Here is a 12,294-nt window from a genome sequence, read left to right as displayed (position 1 = left end):
CAACGTAACAGACTACTCATTTCAATCTACCTTTTTTTGTACGAGGCAAAGGACCCACACAGTCAATTATCAAATACTCAAAAGGTTGGCTGAGTACAGGAGTAGGAAACCGTGGTACCGGCTTAATAGCTTGATTAGGTTTACCAGTTAATTGACAGGTGTGACAAGTTTTGATGAAATCAGAGACATCCCTCTTTAATCTAGGCCAAAAGAAATGTCTTAATATGCGATGGTATGTTTTCCTCACACCCATATGTCCAGCAACACCATTGTGAGAAGTTGTCAAAACCAACTCACGAAGCTTTACTGGTACCACAACCTGACTAATCGCCTCCCCCAGAAAACGACTACCATGAGACACCCACTTTCTCATCAGGACATCCTCTTGGAGAAAATAGCAATGGGCGACATCTCCCAACTGTTCCACAGGCACAATTTGGTCACGCAACTCTTCCAATGTGGGGTCAGTCCGCTGCGCACTGACTAGATCTGAGTGGGTAACAGACAATGGAATAACAGGGAAAGCAGTGTCATACTTCTTTGTGGTATTCTCAGTCGGCACAGTGACCAGTTCGCCACGACTCATAGAACTCGTCACTGCACACGCACGGAACATCCCTGGGGAGCTCTGTACACTCTCATCTGGAATCTCAACAACTGACGGCTTTATGGAAACAACTCGAGATGGAAACACGACAGGCCATACACGATCACCAGCCAAGTTATTCCCAAGAACAACGTCAACACCCTCAATAGGCAACGAAGGACGCACCCCCACAACAACCTCACCTTTTACCAGCCCACAATCCAACATCATTTTATGTAATGGAACTGAAAGAGTGTTCAAACCTATTCCCCTAATTAGAACACTCTTCCCTGAATCAGTCTCAGCTGAAAAGGGTAACACAGACTCCAACACAAACGATTCGGAGGCACCTGTGTCTCTCAAGATCTTCACTGGCACTAATTCCTTACTTCCTAACATAGACACAAAACCTTCCGTGATGAAAGGTAAATAGTCTGGATCAATATGTACTTTCACATGCTCCTGGACCTGAGGCAATGAGTCATGAATGAACTGATGTAGAACAGGCGCAGCTAACGCGGTAGGCTTAGGTTTAGCGTAAGCACCCTTTGATCTGAGAAGTGGACATTCGTTTTTCCAATGACCTGAACCTTGACAGTAGTGACACTCTTGCCCAAAGTCAGCTTTACCACGGGAGTCAGGCTCAACCCGAGTTGAGTTGAACTCTGCCCGTGAACCAAAATATCTTGGTGAGCGAAGCCCAAATCTATCCGAACGCCCCCACTCATTCCGAATACGGGGCTCTGCAAAGACTCTTTTGTGAGTCAACACATACTCATCCGCCAAAACCGCAGCTTCAGCGACATTCTTCACTTTTCGTTCGTTAATATATGTGGCAATATGAGCAGGGATTGTGTCCTTAAATTGCTCTAACATAATCAGATCACACAGCCCTTGGAGAGTCACAACTTCAGAGGCGGAACACCAGCGATTAAACTGTAAAGATAATTGTCGCGCAAACTCAACATGAGTCTGTTTATCATCCTTTTTTAAAGTTCTAAATCGTTGGCGGTAAGCCTCAGGGACCAATTCATAAATTTGTAACACAGCCGTTTTAACCTTATCATAGTTGGCACTGTCGTGTACACTAAGAGCTGAATATGCTTCCTGCGCTTTACCAGTCAGCACACACTGCAACATTAAGGTGCGGTCAGAATCAGGCCAACTCCTAGCGTCAGCAACACGCTCAAACAATGAAAAGAATGTCTCAGGGTCCTTTTCATTAAACTGAGGCAATAACCTTAAGTTCCCAACAATATCAAATGTGTCCGGGGCACGACCAATAGAGGAACGACCCCTAGGTAAATCTGGGTCACCTTCCCAGAACAAACTCTCCCCTAAAATCTTTCCTTCCCTAACCAACTCTATCCGTTCTTGTTGCAACTTGATTTTAGCATGCTCCATATCTAATTCCTTTTCATACTTTACACGATCATACTCTAGTTTCTCACGATCATACTCTATCTTCTCACGATCATGCTGCCGATCATACTCTAGCTTCTCACGATCATGCTGCCGATCATACTCTAGCTTCTCACGATCATGCTGCTGCTGTAACAGAAGCAGTTCTTTCTGCTGTTCAAAAAGAAGACTACTAGGACTAACCGATGGAATGGCCATTGTAACATTACGGGGAGATGACTCCTCAGCAGAAGCTGGCCCAGTGGTAACTTCAAGAATACCACTCTCCATCAGATTGGCCTTCAATATCAACCTAATAGAATTCTTTAGACGTTTATCACTAATTTCAATCTTGTAGTATTCAGCGACTTTCAACAGCTGTTCTTTAGTACCTAATTCTAATAGTTCCTCTGATGGAAAGCGAATGAACTCATCTACAAAAGATGCCATAGTTACAACAAAAATTCTCACTCTTCCCCTCTGCTGAGCACACCAGACCACAACTCAAGAAATGACAATCACCCTGAGCACCACAGAAGAGAGATGAGATACGGAGCTTCCCCAAACCTACATTAACTCAACCCTAGTCTTCGTGCGGATTTGCGGTGGGTATTTACGCACTGTAGCCCGCTGGCATGGAAATAAACCCCCCAGCACGCTGGTAGATTCCACCAAGCCACGGATGTGCCCCCGAGACAACTGCTCAGTCCACAGACACCACACAAAAATAACAAACATTAACCATGCCCAACATATTTCAAAAATGAAACAGGTCGCTAAGCCTATCAGGGGTAAAAGGCTATAGCTCCGGGTAGCAAGTTCCACTACCCTACCCAAATCTCCCACTGAGGTACACAGCCGATTACTCACCTCAGACCGATATCCCAACAGAAAGTAGAACACGAGTTTCCAGGCTGGGCAGGGCCTGGAAACTAACCATTATACTCTCTCCAACGCAACACACAAACCAAACAACAAAGGCCACCAATACTGGGCCTATCAAACTCAAACAAAATACACAAACCAAACACGTAACTCCACGTTCTCCCAAACCAATACGTTCAAACATCCCGGACGAGCCCCCACTTGTCACGAACCGGCTCAGAGCCCGTAACAAAAGGGAGACAACGTGGAGAAAAGGAGTAACAAAATATATTTATTAAATAACGAAACTAGGTAGCACCATGAAACATAACCGAATCTATCAAAATGTCTGCCTGGAGAGAGTCTCCTCCATGAATGGGGAAGTGGTGTATTTATCCTGGGAGAGTGGGCCCAGGTGTTTCCCATGTAGCTGACGACCCTCCCAACTCCGCCCACCGGCATCCTAATACGGAAACAAGAGCAAAGAGAGAGAAAACGGTAGACAGAGTGGGAGGGTCGTCACAATAGCCGCAGGCAGAACAGTTGAAACTGGAACAGCAGCAAGGCCAGGTGGACTGGGGACAGCAAGGAGTCATCATGCCCGGTAGTCCTGAGGCATGGTCCTAGGGCTCAGGTCCTCTGAGTGAGAGAAAGTAAGAGAGAAGGAGAGAATTAGAGAGAGCATACTTAAATTCACACAGGACACCGGATAAGACAGGAGAAGTACTCCAGATATAACCAACTGACCCTAGCCCCCCGACACATAAACTATTGCAGCATAAATACTGGAGGCTGAGACAGGAGGGGTCAGGAGACACTGTGGCCCCATCCGATGATACCCCCGGACAGGGCCAAACAGGAAGGATATAACCCCACCCACTTTGCCAAAGCACAGCCCCCACACCACTAGAGTGATATCTTCAACCACAACTTACCATCCTGAGACAAGGCCGAGTATAGCCCACAAAGATCTCCACCACAGCACAAACCAAGGGGGGGCGCCAACCCAGACAGGAAGATCACGTCAGTAACTCAACCCACTCAAGTGACGCACCCCTCCTAGGGACGGCATGAAAGAGCACCAGTAAGCCAGTGACTCAGCCCCTGTAATAGGGTTAGAGGCAGAGAATCCCAGTGGAGAGAGGGGAACCGGCCAGGCAGAGACAGCAAGGGCGGTTCGTTGCTCCAGAGCCTTTCCGTTCACCTTCACACTCCTGGGCCAGACTACACTCAATCATATGACCTACTGAAGAGATAAGTCTTCAGTAAAGACTTAAAGGTTGAGACCGAGTCTGCGTCTCTCACATGGGTAGGCAGACTATTCCATAAAATTGGAGATCTATAGGAGAAAGCCCTGCCTCCAGCTGTTTGCTTAGAAATTCTAGGGACAATTAGGAGGCCTGCGTCTTGTGACCGTAGCGTACGTGTAGGTATGTACGGCAGGACCAACTCGGAAAGATAGGTAGGAGCAAGCCCATGTAACGCTTTATAGGTTAACAGTAAAACTTTGAAATCAGCCCTTGCCTTAACAGGAAGCCAGTGTAGGGAAGCTAGCACTAGAGTAATATGATCAAATTTCTTGGTTCTAGTCAGGATTCTAGCAGCCGTATTTAGCACTAACTGAAGTCTAACCTAGAAGTGACAAAAGCATGGATTAATTTTTCTGCATCATTTTTGGACAGAACATTTCTGATTTTTGCAATGTTACGTAGATGGAAAAAAGCTGTCCTTGAAACAGTCTTGATATGTTCGTCAAAAGAGAGATCGGGGTCCAGAGTAACGCCGAGGTCCTTCACAGTTTTATTTGAGACGACTTTACAACCATCAAGATTAATTGTCAGATTTAACAGAAGATCTCTTTGTTTCTTGGGACCTAGAACAAGCATCTCTGTTTTGTCCGAGTTTAAAAGTAGAAAGTTTTCAGCCATCCACTTCCTTATGTCTGAAACACAGGCTTCTAGCGAGGGCAATTTTGGGGCTTCACCATGTTTCATTGAAATGTACAGCTGTGTGTCATCTGCATAGCAGTGAAAGTTAACATTATGTTTTCGAATGACATCCCCAAGAGGTAAAATATATAGTGAAAACAATAGTGGTCCTAAAACGGACCTTGAGGAACACCGAAATGTACAGTTGATTTGTCAGAAGACAAACCATTCACAGAGACAATGTAACGATTGTTCTCCTCCTCGTCTGAGGAGGAGCAGGGATCGGACCAAAACGCAGCGTTTGTGGAATACATAATGAATTTATTTAAAGAAGACGAACACGAAGCACACTTGATAAATTACAAAATAACAAAAACGACGTAGACCGACCTGGACATGAGAACTTACATAACACGAAGAACGCACGAACAGGAACAGACTAAACAAATGAAACAGTCCCGTGTGGTACATACACAGACACGGAAGACAATCACCCACAAACAAACGGTGTGAACAGCCTACCTTAATATGGTTCTCAATCAGAGGAAACATCAAACACCTGCCCCTGATTGAGAACCATATAAGGCTAATTAACAATGAAACTAAACATAGAAACAAACAACATAGACTGCCCACCCAGCTCACGTCCTGACCAACTAAACACAGCTAAACAAAGGAAAATAAGGTCAGGAACGTGACAGACAAACTGATATCTTTCCGACAGATAAGATCTAAACCAGGCCAGAACTTGTCCGTGTAGACCAATTTGGGTTTCCAGTCTCTCCAAAAGAATGTGGTGATCGATGGTATCAAAGGCAGCACTAACGTCTAGTAGCACGAGGACAGATGCAGAGCCTCGGTCTGACGCCATTAAAAGGTCATTTACCACCTTCACAAGTGCAGTCTCAGTGCTATGATGGGGTCTAAAACCAGACTGAAGCATTTCGTATACATTGTTTGTCTTCAGGAAGGCAGTGAGTTGCTGCGCAACAGCTTTTTCAAAAATTTTTGAGAGGAATGGAAGATTCGATATAGGCCGATAGTTTTTTATATTTTCTGGGTCAAGGTTTGGCTTTTTCAAGAGAGGCTTTATTACTGCCACTTTTAGTGAGTTTGGTACACATCCGGTGGATAGAGAGCCGTTTATTATGTTCAACATAGGAGGGCCAAGCACATGAAGCAGCTCTTTCAGTAGTTTAGTTGGAATAGGATCCAGTATGCAGCTTGAAGGTTTAGAGGCCATTATTATTTTCATCATTGTGTCAAGAGATATAGTACTAAAACACTTAAGTGTCTCTCTTGATCCTAGGTCCTGGCAGAGTTGTGCAGACTCAGGTCAGCTAAGCTTTGGAGGAATACGCAGATTTAAAGAGGAGTCCGTAATTTGCTTTCTAATGATCATGATCTTTTCCTCAAAGAAGTTCATGAATTTATTACTGCTGAAGTGAAAGCCATCCTCACTTGGGGAGTAGCCATCCTCACTATTAGTAGCCTATACCTATCCATGTTACATTGAACTGGGTGAATGGAATATGAATGAGCCATCCAATATGCTGTAATAGAATTAAGGCCATGCTCATGAAAAATATATAATCCTCCCTCATTTTAAATGGCACTGACCGCCACTGACTCATATTTTCCTAATACAGTCCATACCTCCTCCCTCTTGTTCACACACAGTTAAAAATGGCCCTGTCTCTGTGTGTGTGTGTGTGTGTGTGTGTGTGTGTGTGTGTGTGTGTGTGTGTGTGTGTGTGTGTGTGTGTGTGTGTGTGTGTGTGTGTGTGTGTGTGTGTGTGTGTGTGTGTGATTGTTGGCATTCCTCAGTGTTCCCTCTCTACATCTGGTAATCATTAGTCATGTCAGTATAAAGAGGATTTTGTGCGTAGTCAGAATCCAGTGCGTCAGTATGGAGCAGGCTGTGTGGTTGCTGTGTGTCCTGTGTCTGCAGGTCTGTCTGCTCTCCACCACGGCCCTCCCTGGACAAGACAGACAGACAGCAGCCTTTCAGACCAACCAAGCCATGGTGAGACATTCCTCTGGATTCTACTAGGTTTATTCCCTGTCCTATAATCTGTGATTACAACTCTATTCCTGGAGAGCTACCCTCCTGTAGATTTTCACTCCAACCCCAGTTGTAACTAACCTGGTGCAGTTTCTCAACTAGCTAATTATTAGAATCAAGTGCGCTAGAGGGGGAGGTTTTCGGGGGTGACTGTGGGGGGGATCTTGGATGGTAGAGGGGCGGTTTTCATGGGGGGACTGTTGGGGGGGGGGGGGTCTTGGATGGTTGGGGGCAGCAGGTAGCCTGGCGGTTGGGAGCATTGGGGCAGTGGCCAAGAGATCGCTGGTTCGGGTGAGTCGACTTGGTGAGGGATCTGTCGATTGACCCTGATTGCTCCTGTGGGACACTCTGGAATGACTAGAATGTAATGTAAATGTTGAGCGGCTTCACGGCAGGTGGATTGTACATTTTATTATTAAATAAATAAATAAAATAATTAAAGGGTGCTAAACTAGGGTTGGGGCGAAAACCTACAGGACGGTAACTCTCCAGGAACCGAGTTGGAGAGCCCTGCTCTAGACTGACACACAGTTAGAATGTGAACATTGGTATAGAAATCACGTTCATTCTGAACCACTCTCAACAGGGAGGCTCTTCCCCATTCCTCCCAGGACCTCCACCTCAGGTAAGAAACAATTTGATCACATATTACCACATTACATTTCCACATCATTTCTACATAACAAGAAAAACACAAAGGCAGTAGTCTAGCAAAGATTTTGCTTTGAGACATGATCCATTCTAATGGTATCATCATTTGGACATCAGGTAGACATGAAGCCACTGGTTGTGCAGCTCAGAGCAAAGAGACATGAGGAGAGTGTCCCCGACGGAGACAGGGTAAAGGGATGCGGCGGCCAGCGTCCAGGGGGTTGTTCAGTGATGAAGAATGCTATAAGACCTCCACCGCCACCCGAGGTTTGAGAGAGAAAAAGAAACAGAGAGAGAGACGCTATAGTGTTGAAAAGTGTAAAGGATATGTAGACTTACACCTGATTTTAAGTAAGGTGCTACATCTCTGTCAAGAGAATAAGTAACCTTAAATGTATCAAAACTACACTCTTAGAATAAAGAGGGTTCCAAAAGGGTTCCACCTGCATAAAAGAATTGTTCTTCAAAAGGTTCTCCCATGGGGACAGCCGAAGAACCCTTTAAGGTTCTAGATAGCACTTTTTTTCTAAGAGTGTATAAACAGTCTGATAGAGTGGACAGCCCATATCATAACAACGCTATTGTACTATCATACTGCAAGGTTGATATGAAATCTCTTAAGTTCATTTAATATTATATGCAGTTCTCAAGGAAACCCTGACTTTGTGATCAGTTACAGTAACAGATTTGATCAGAATCACTATGCTCATTTCCACTCTTAATCCTTTCACCTCAGAGTTCAAGGACTAAGAGGCATGAGAGAACTAAGGGCAGACGCAAAAGACCCTATCGTCCTGGAGCCTTGGCTGCATTTCGCGAACCAGCTGTTCCTGTAAGTGTGGTGTACCCGACAATTGTCCATATAGGGAATGCTAGAGGTTTACATGATGGTATATGTATCTGATTGTATTAATCCTTTGCTGCCATACGTACACAAAAATGTATCTGTGCATTCAGCCTTACAGATCCTCAGCATAGAAGAAGACGGTACTGAGACACAGGACAGGCCATGGAGAGAAACCCACCGCTGGAACTTGCTTTATTTAGGGTCATAAGTGAAATAAGCATGAAAAAAACATGTGTTATCGACAGTAAAACACTCGGTCCTGCTTTATTTGAAGTGCATCTTGAGAAAGCTTTAAAAAACATTCATATAGGCTTCATAAGCACTGCATAAATAGGTCACAAATAATCTATGACTGTATTTCATGCTCTATGAAATATTTCTAAATGTGATTTCTAAATGTGAACAAATAAATGTGTGGTTATGTCATACAGTTATGCCACATTAATAATCTTTATAGAGCAAGATATAAAGTTATAGATGATATGTGAAGCATCTATGTGGTGCTTTATGAAGCCTTCATAAGATGCATTTCAAATAAAGCGGGACTAAACTTTCATTGACTTTGTTTTCAGTTTTCCAGCAATGCAATTATAAATAAAACTCTCCCGTGCTATGGACTGGACGAGACTATGAAAGCAATTCACTCATTTCTGATTGTTCTGTAAGACAAATCACATTGGGGTCACCAAACTTGTAGGTGATGTTATGTTCCTGGAATCTAGTTAGTTCCTGGAATCGACTCTGTATTTTAATGTTATTCAAAGCCAGTTAAAACAAAGGAAACAAAAATGTCAAGACACACATTCAATGTATTTGCTTCAGTAGTCAATAATCTCACAATTTTTCTTTATTCTCTGTCAAATGCTCAATGTTACTGCATATTTTACCATCAACAGTTTTATATATCTGTTCTACTAAATAGAAATGTATATACAGGACATGAACACAATCCAATTTATTCCTACTGTGGTTATTACGAGAGATTTGACTCAATCCAGAAAGCATCACAACCCCAGATGTTTTGATTTTTGATAAGGTCATCATGGACGTTTGCAATATCTCCACAAGTTCCAATCAACAGTTGAAACTTAGGTAGATTTAGGGAGGCAGTGAGAGAATATACACATGTTGAAAACAGAGTTAGAAGACCAGCTGTCTGCAACTTTTAACAGAGCAGTGAATCACCTCAGTGCTGTCTTTGGGCGGTGCCGCATTAGCCTGGAATCCAAGCTGATGTGCTCTGTTTTACCAGTGAATCAGTTCGGATCCCAGACTAGTGCAGTGTAGACACTTGGCCAAAGAGCAGAACCTTAGCAGATAAATATTTACAGAACAACATACTTCAGCCTTAACTTGATGGAAATGTACAGAAAGATGTACTCCCACAGATAAAGACTTGATCCAATATCATCATTACGTGTGTACTGAATCTTGAGTCCTGGACTCTGTGAACTCTCTATATACATCCTTAAAATTGTGATTATAGCTCATAGACTTCAACATACATACACTATATATACAAAAAAATGTGGACACTCCTTCAAATTTAGTCAATTTGGATATTTCAGCCACACACGTTGCCAGGGGAGCATCTTTGTTTTTAGAAGTGGGGGAGACATAATTGGGGGGGGGGTTCATCCCATTTTTGGGGCATCTAATGCTAATTTCCTGCATTTCTACACAACCAAATATGGCCCTTCTGGCCATCTCTTTTTAGAACAACATAAAGTACGCAAAAATGCCCAGTCATCAAGCTAGGTAAGAGATAATTATTAAATATGTTTAAGTACCAATTCCAAGATGGCGTAGCAGTCGGACGCGTCTTGTCCCGTCCTGTCCCGTGTATATATCGTTTTTTCCCTCATTTTTTTCGTATATATTTTGTATATATTCTAATCCCACTTTCCATCTACGGACTGAATATACTCTCCTGCAATCCGCCTCACCCAATGTGGTACGGATATTTTTTATACTTTAGAACCGGAACCCCCATCAGAGGCTAGCCAGCTAACTAGCTACTAGCTAGTAGTCAGTTAGCCACTGCTAGTGGTCTTCACTGTTAACTCGGACACCAGCCAGCCTCAGCTCGGTCAATACCTGCCAGTCTGCACAGCGCGATATCAACCCAGAGCATATCGGACTGCTTTTTCTCTACCACATCTCCGGATTCCTACCTCAAGATCTGAACCTTTACACCGGATCATCGCAGCTAGCTAGTGGATACTCCTGGCTAACGTCTCTGTCCCAAAGCAAGCACCAGTTAGCCTTGAGCTAGCCTCGAGCTAGGCCCATCTCCCGGCTAGCCGAAGAGGTCCACCAGCCAATTCTTGGGCTACAATACCTCTTTTGCCAATTGGCCTGGACCCTTTACTGCCGACACGGAGCCCTGCCGATCCATCATGACTGGTCTGCCGACTTAATCGTCCAAGGTGGTTTCAACAGGCTCTTCCGTTGCGACATCGCCGGAGGCCGATCTGCTAGCCCCGGCCCTCTAGCTGTCTGAATCGCCGTGTCTCCAGCTCGCCTAGTGTAGTAGTGACTACTGAATCGGCTCCCTGACTCGTCTATTGCTACTCTTTGGACCCTATGATCACTTGGCTACACATGCCTCTCCCTAATGTTAATATGCTTTGTCTATTGCTGTTTTGGTTAGTGATTATTCTCTTATTTCACTGTAGAGCCCCCAGCCCTGCCCAACATGCCTTAGATAGCCCTTTTGTTCATCCCCCCACACATGCGGTGACCTCACCTGGCTTAACTGGTGCCTCTAGAGACACAACCTCTCTCATTGTCACTCATCATCCGACCATACCCTTGTCTGTACATTATGGCTTGAATCTATTCTTCCACGCTCAGATATCTGCTCCTTTTACTCTCTGTTCCGAATGCACTAGACGACCAGTTCTAATAGCCTTTAGCCGTACCCTTATCCTACTCCTCCTCTGTTCCGCTGGTGATGTGGAGGTTAACCCAGGCCCTGCAGCCCCCAGCACCACTCCCATTCCCCAGGCGCTCTCATTTGTTGACGTCTGTAAATGTAAAAGCCTTGGTTTCATGCATGTTAACATTAGAAGCCTCCTCCCTAAGTTTGTTTTATTCACTGCTTTAGCACACTCCACCAACACTGATGTCCTAGCCGTGTCTGAATCCTGGCTTAGGAAGACCACCAAAAATCCAGAAATTTCCATCCCCAACTACAACATTTTCCGACAAGATAGAACTGCCCAAGGGGGCGGAGTTGCAATCTATTGCAGAGATAGCCTGCAGAGTTCTGTCATACTATCCAGATCTGTGCCCAAACAATTCGAGCTTCTACTTTTAAAAATCCACCTTTTCAGAAACAAGTCTCTCACCGTTGCCGCTTGTTATAGACCCCCCTCAGCCCCCAGCTGTGCCCTTGACACCATATGTGAACTGATTGCCCCCATCTATCTTCAGATTTTGCACTGTTATGTCACCTAAACTGGGACATGCTTAACACCCTGGCCGTCCTACAATCTAAGCTAGATGCCCTCAATCTCACACAAATTATCAAGGAACCTACCAGGTACAATCCTAAATCCGTAATCATGGGCACCCTCTTAGATATCATCCTGACCAACTTGCCCTCTAAATACACCTCTGCTGTCTTCAACCAGGAACTGCCTCATTGCCTGCGTCCGTAATGGGTCCGCGCTCAAAACGACCACCTCTCATCACTGTCAAACGCTCCCTAAAACACTTCAATGAGCAGGCCTTTCTAATCGACCTGGCCCCGGTATCCTGGAAGGATATTGACCTCATCCCGCCAGTAGAGGATGCTTGGTTGCTCTTTTAAAAGTGCTTTCCTCACCATCTTAAATAAGTATGCCCCATTTAAAGAAATGTAGAACTAAGAATAGACATTGCCCTTGGTTCACCCCAGACTTGAGTGCCCTTGGCCAGCACAAAAACATCCTGTGGTGTTCTGCAT

The sequence above is a fragment of the Salvelinus namaycush genome, chromosome 11, assembly GCF_016432855.1.
Source record: "Salvelinus namaycush isolate Seneca chromosome 11, SaNama_1.0, whole genome shotgun sequence".
Taxonomy (NCBI): domain Eukaryota; kingdom Metazoa; phylum Chordata; class Actinopteri; order Salmoniformes; family Salmonidae; genus Salvelinus; species Salvelinus namaycush.
Note: the sequence above shows the minus strand (reverse complement) of the source record.